Source organism: Chelonoidis abingdonii, chromosome 1 (assembly GCF_003597395.2).
Source record: "Chelonoidis abingdonii isolate Lonesome George chromosome 1, CheloAbing_2.0, whole genome shotgun sequence".
Classification (NCBI taxonomy): Eukaryota; Metazoa; Chordata; order Testudines; family Testudinidae; genus Chelonoidis; species Chelonoidis abingdonii.
Genome location: NC_133769.1, coordinates 146747417 through 146754669, shown reverse-complemented (window position 1 = coordinate 146754669; position 7253 = coordinate 146747417).

Below are 7253 nucleotides of genomic sequence, written 5' to 3'. Positions count from 1 at the left end.
TTGGACCAGCTCCTGCGCTCCACTCAGGATTAAATCTAGAGTTGCCTCTCCCCTTGTGGGTTCCCGTACCAGCTGCTCCATGAAGCAGTCATTTAAAGTATCGAGAAATTTCATCTCTGCATTTCATCCTGAAGTGAATTGTTCTCTAAAATAAAACTAATTTTAGACTAAATTTATGGCTGGTCTTTGTGTTTGGAAAAAATATATAAAAAATATAAAATAAGCAACTACCAATCAGTTGCTTAAACTATCAGTGAACATTATTTTAAGAGGCCAGTTAGTGCACTATCAAGTTAATAAATATGGTACTTATATAACTGTAACCCCATTTGGAGGGGGTACTCCTCAAATACCACACTGAGTGTCTAGGGGACTCCCCTCTGGACTACAGCAGCAATGGTGGCAGAAGTTCAGGATGCTGTTTCCCACATTGCTAACAGTCCAGAGCAGAGAGAGAACTGGGGAGCAACACAACCAGAATCAATCATAAACCAGAACTTGGAGACAAAGGGTTTGGTTTTACTTTTGTTTTTGGCTCTGTTTGGAGTGCAACAGGGAAAGAAGCATCACAGGGAGGACCATTCTACCCTCCACATTCATACCCCAGGGAAGACATTGAGTCCTTCTGGGAGTTCTGGGACATTGAACAGTGTCATCTCAGCAGACACCAGAAATCAGGGAGTCAGAGGAGAGTCACATCCAGGCTACCAAGAGCCAAGCTAACTATACAGCACAGAGAGCCACAGGGACGATCTTACCATCCTTGGTGTGAATACTTTTAAGAAATGTCTATTTATTTTTCTCTTTTATTTTAAGATGGACACTGACTTCAGTTCTGCACCACCCATCAAAATCTGAGCCTAAATTCACTATCTGCCTAGGCAAGTGATGGAAAGGAGCACATGGTGAATCTGTGAATGGTTGGAGGGGTACAGTTTATGTATTATTGTTTTTGTCTTTTATTATCCTATCCCCTTTTCTACTGTCCCTTATCCTGAGTTCCAAATACCTAATAAAGCCCCAGAGAAAAGTATTGCATTGTAGAACTGCTGTCAATATTTTTCAGAATTACTGGTTATTTATGGCAGTCGATGCTGGGACTGTAAACTCAAATCTTTGTATTAGTACAAGCCAAACTTGTACTGTTAAATTGGATTGGTTTATTAGTACTGAGGACTAAATCAATTGGTTTATTAGTTGGATTGGATTGGTTTATTAGTACTGTTAAATTGGATTGGTTTATTAGTACTGAGGACTAAATCAAACCATGCAAATGTTAAGATAAGGAATCTTGGCTTCTAGAATATTTAACCCGGTAAATAAAATATGGATTATCACAGTTGTCTTGCAAAAGGGTAAACCAGTCCATACTGGTTTTAGTGGGACATTATCACTTAGAATCATAGAATATCAGGGTTGGAGGGGAACTCAGGAGGTCATCTAGTCCAACCCCCTGCTCAAAGCAGGACCAATTCCCAGCTAAATCATCCCAGCCAGGGCTTTGTCAAGCCTGACCTTAAAAACCTCTAAGGAAGGAGATTCCACCACCTCCCTAGGTAACTCATTCCAGTGCTTCACCACCCTCCTAGTGAAAAGATTTTTCCTAATATGCAACCTAAACCTCCCCCACTGCAACTTGAGACCATTACTCCTTGTTCTGACATCAGGTGCAACTGAGAACAGCCTAGCTCCATCCTCTTTGGAAGCCCCTTTCAAGTAGTTGAAAGCAGCTATCAAATCCCTCCCCCCCATTCTTCTCTTCTGCAGACTAAACAATCCCAGTTCCCTCAGCCTCTCCTTATAAGTCATGTGCTCCAGCCCCCTAATCTTTTTTGTTGCCTTCTGCTGGACTCTTTCCAATTTTTCCACATCCTTCTTGTAGTGTGGGGCCAAACCTGGACACAGTACTCCAGATGAGGCCTCACCAATGTTGAACAGAAGGGAATGATTACTTCCCTCGATCTGCTGGCAATGTCCCTACTTATACACCCAAAATGCCATGTAGCGAGGCAGTGGGATATCCCACAGCCTCACTGAGGGACGGACCTTCCTTGACACCATGGACAGAGTCACTGGGTCCTGCGCCCACCCCTAAGAGGTCATGGAGCAGACTCGGAAGTATAAAAGCTCACCTGCAGAGCTCAGTTAAGAACCTGCTGCCTCAGAGACCAGACGTCTGTGGCCGAGCTCCCTCAGGGGAGAAAGCAGAAGGCCACGGCAGGCCTGACCTCGCACCCGGCCGGCAGAGCCTACTCCTTGCTCGCTACCCCAAGGAGGACTGGCCGAACCTACCTCGCTCCAGTTACTCCGAGGACTGGCCAAGCCTGCCTCTTGCCAGCTGCCCCGAAGAGGAGCTGAGCCTGCTTCTTGCCAGCTACTCCGAAGAGGAGCCGAGCCTACCATCCGCTACTTACCCAGAGGAACCGATGGTGTTCAAGACAACTGAGGATGCTAGCAAAACCCAGGTACCCTACGAGGGGGAGTGTGGAAGTAGCCCAGGGCAGCTGACTCCAATCTGGCTGCAGCATTGCCTGAACCTATGTCAGTGTGTTGCGGCCAGGATCCCCACTGACAGAAGTGAATTTCTGCCGCTGCTAGGGCCCCGGGCTGGGATGCAATGGAGTGGGAGGGCCTGCATCCCCCCTTCCACCAACTCCTTGGGTGGCGGACTCCCCCTTTTCCCTGGCCTGGAGAGGCTAGGACCTCCTGATATTGGAGCTATTGACTCAGTCCCTGCTGAAAGGCCTGAGTCTCTGACTATTTGCTTGCTGCCCTGCCCTGCCCTAGGGCCTAGGCTTTTATTGAACTGCTGACTCAGCCCTTGCCTGAGGGCCTGAACCTCTGACTATTTGCTTGCTGCCCCGCCCTGATTTAGGGCCTGGGCTGCTATTGAACTGCTGACTCAGCCCCTGCCTAAGGGTCTGAGTCTCTGACTATTTACTTGCTGCCCTGCCCTGACCTAGGGCCTGGGCTGCTATTGAACTGCTGATTCAACCCCCTTGCCTGAGGGCCTGAGTCTCTGACTGTTTGGTTGCAGCCCCGCCCTGAGCCAGGGCCTGGGCTGCTCCAGAACTCTTGGCTCAGCCCCAGCTTAAAGGGCCTGAACCCCTAACCGTGTGCTTACTGTCCTCCACTACCGCAGAAACCAGACTGACGGAGAGCTAGAACAAGGCAGTGGGATACCCCACAACCCCGCTGAGGGACTGACCTCGGCCGGGGCACGTTTACATGCCGTTAGCCTTCTTGGCAACAAGGGCACACTATTGACTCATTTCCAGGTTCTCGTCGACTGTAACCCCTAGGTCCTTTTCTGCAGAACTGCTTCCTAGCCATTCAGTCCCTAGTCTGTAACAGTGAATGAGATTCTTCCATCCTAAGTGCAGGACTCTGCGCTTGTTCTTGTGGAACCTCATCAGGTTTCTTTTGTCCCAGTCCTCTAATATGAATGATTGATATAAGCTTTTTCATAGAAACATAAACATTAGGGGGACATTTCTAGAATTGTAAGGGGGGTATTCCAGAATTGTAAGGGGGTATAAGGATAGAGGAATCAGGGTGGGAGTGGAGTGGGGACAGGATCACTCGCTGACTCTCTGGTCCAATGACCCATTAGTCAGTCAGAGTGAAACAAATTTGACAGGAGAGATTGAGGCTGAGCTGCTGCTCCTTGGTGGGAGGCAATTTTCTGCAGGGTGGTGTGAAGTGGTTTTCCTGTTGCACTGTGAAAATTCTGCACTGCAGAAACTGTGAGAAATGACTGATTATTGGAGATGGAAACAGAAAGTCCATTCAGTTGGGGGAAAATTACTGAAAGATACTAAAACACAAGGGTGTAATAATCTCTTCCCAACTATGATTCTCCAGTACCAAAGATTTTAAGCATACATAAAAAATCATGCATGGTGGAAGAAGATAAGAGAGGAGTAAGAAAAGCCTGATAATCATATCTGAGTCATCTTAACTCTTAGAATCAATTATTGCTTTGTTCTGAGTGCTTTATGTAAAGGCAGGTCATCTCAAAATAGCAGCACAAGTCTGGCACTTCCTGTATGGTTTTAACCAGAATATTAAAACAAAATTAATATTTCACGTATAGGCTACTGCTGTGCTTCTTGTTACAGGACTGTCAGACTTTAGTCCTCCCACAACAAGGTCTCTTTAAGTCAGACCCAGTTGTGGGCGGATTAAAGGAGGTGATGTCTGAATTCTACTCTCCTTTCTGAAACCTACTCATACCAGAATAAAGTACAATTTTGTCTCTGCTTTGCCTGATCGTGAAAGTAACATCATGAAGTCATGACTGATCCTTAACTGTCCATATTTATTTACCATCCTAGAGCCTTAAAATCTTTCTTGCGCAATGGAGGAATTCCACTGAGCATCAAAGAAGTTGAGCAGATAGTATTTGAGAAGATGACATTTAAAAATGCTTTTTTAAAAAACAGAAAAAAAACACGGTCCCCTCTAGAAGAGTGTAATGCATAGTAGCTTGCTTCCACTGAAGTCAACTGGACTACAGCTAGTGACTTTAACGGGAGAAGGAGCAGGCTTTATATTAACAAAATAGCCCTGGATATGTCAAATGAGTTCATAAATATGTGTTGTGCATCACAGTTCAATTTGTTTTGAAGTATGTAAAGTGAAATTTTACATTTCAAGATTGTCAGAAGCAGAATGCATGAGTCATAAGGGTAATTGAGTAGGTGCACTATCTAAACTGGTTAACTAGTGATTTCAACAACTTGGCTTTTTTAACTGTAGTTTTCTGATTACAGAGCATACACAAAGGGTTATATTAGTCACTTGAACAACTTTCAGTGTAAGTTAACATTTTGAGGTAGGACTATAAAGAGGATTCAGAAATCGGAGGGAAAAAAAGTGATAAGTTGCATGTGCTCAATTCACAGATGTTGGTTGATTCCAGTACAATGACAGGCTCCTGCAGACCATTGTACTGTGAGACTAAACTGTGTAATACAAAAGTCCTGCTGTGCCCTACGTACTGCAGCAGCAGTCTCATAGCTCTACTGGGTGTTAATCAGAACCCTCTACTTTGTCAGTGCATTGAATGGAATTCTCTTTTTCTATGCCATAACTCACTAGAATGAAACAAGGAGGTGGTGACCTACACAGGACTGAAATACCATAAGGCTTATGAGCAGCAGAGGAGACAAAGGACTATGAACCCCCACCCTTCAGTGCTGAAGCAGGACCAAGTAAATCTAGACCATAACTGACAGGTGTTTGTCCAAACTTTTCTTAAAAACCTCCATTGGTGGGGATTCCATTACCTCCCTTGGAAGCCTATTCCAATTTTTCGTAATAACTAATGCAACTATCTCTTGCTTCAAAGCTCTCTTGATTACTTGTCCTACCTTCAGTGGACATGGAGAACAGATGATCACCATCCTCTTTATAACAGCCCTTAACATATTTGAAGACTGTTATCAAGTCCCCACTCAGTCTTCTCTTCTCTAGACTGAACATGCCCAGTCTTTTCAACCTTTTCTCATAGGTCAGGTTTTCTAAATTTGTCATTGTTGTTGTTCTCCCCTGGACTCTTTCCAGTACGTCTACATCTTTCCTAAACGTGGCACCCATAAATGGACTCGGGACTCCAGCTGAGGCCTCATCAGTGCTGAATAGAAAAAGGGTAATTACCTCCTCTGTCTTACATACAACACTCCTGTTAATATATCCATAAATGATATTAGACTTTTTTGCAACTGCATCACATTGTTGACTCATATTCAATTTATTATCCACGATAACCCCCAGATCATTTTCAGCCATCCTACACTTATCAATTATTTCCCATTCTGTAGCTGTGCATTTGATATTTTCTTCCTAAGTGTAGTAATTTGCACTTGTTTTTATTGAATTTCTTCTTGTTGATTTCAGACCTATTCTCCAATTTGTCAAGGTAATGTTGAATTGTAATCCTGTCCTTCAAAGTGCTATCAACCCCTCCCATCTTGGTGTCATTCATAAGCATACTCTTCACTCCATTATCCACATCACTAATGAAAATATTGAATAGTACTGGACCCAGGAGATTAAAGCATTGAAAACTACTTTTTGAGTAGGTCTTGCAACCAGTTTTGCATGCGTATTGTATTAATTTAATCTAAACCATATTACCTTAGTTTGCTTATGATTAACATAGGACTGTGTCAAAAGCTTTACTAAAATCAAGATATATCACGTCTACAGCTTCCCTCCTATCCACTAGGGCAGTAGCCCCATAAAAGAAAGAATTTATTTTGGTTTGGTATAATTTTTTGTCTTGACAAATGTTGTCTGTTATTTATCATCCTATTATGCTCTAGGTGCTTACAAATTGGTTGTTTAATAATTTGTTCCAGTATCTTTCCAGGTATCCAACTTAGGCTGCCTGTTCTATAATTCCACAGGTCCTCTTTGCTCCGCTTTTTAAAGATAGGTACTATGTTTGCCCTTCTCCAGTCCTATAAACTCCTCCAGGAGTTCTCAAAGATAATTCTTTATGGTTCCAAGACTGCTTTAATGAGTTTCTTAAGTACTCAAGGGTGAATTTCATCAGGCGTCACTGACTTGAATGTATCTAACTTATCTTACTAATATTTATCCTGCTCTTTCCCTGTTTTGGCTTTTGTTTCTTTCCTTTTGTTGTTAATTGCATTTAAGTATCTGGTCAAAAATTACCTGTTTAGTGAAGACTAAGGCAAAATAGGCATTAAACACCTCAGTGTTCTTCATATCATCTGTTATTAGCTCTCCTTTATGTTAAGGACCTAGACTTTCCTTCATCTTTCTCTTGCATCTAATGTATTTATTATAGAACCACTTCTTAGTGCCTTTTATGTCCTTTACTAGGTGTAACTCATTTTGTGTCATAGCCTTTCTGATTTTATCCCTACATGCTTGTGCTATTCTTTTGTACTCATCCTTAGCAATTTGTCCATGTTTCTAATTTTTGTAGGATTCCTTTTTGATTTTCAGGTCATTAAAGAGCTCCTGATAAAGCCGTATTAGCCTCTTCCTATTCTTTCTATCTTTCCTTGACATTGGGATAGTTTGCTATTTCACCTTTAATATTGTCTCTTTGAGATACTGCCAGCTCTTCTGAACTCCCTTTGCCCTCCAACTTTCTTCCCATGGTATCTTACCCACCAGTTCTCTGAGTTAGTTAAAATCTACATTTTTAAGTCCATTGTCCTTATTTTGCTGCCTTCACTCCTTCCTTTTCTTAGAGTCCTGAAATGTATTATTTC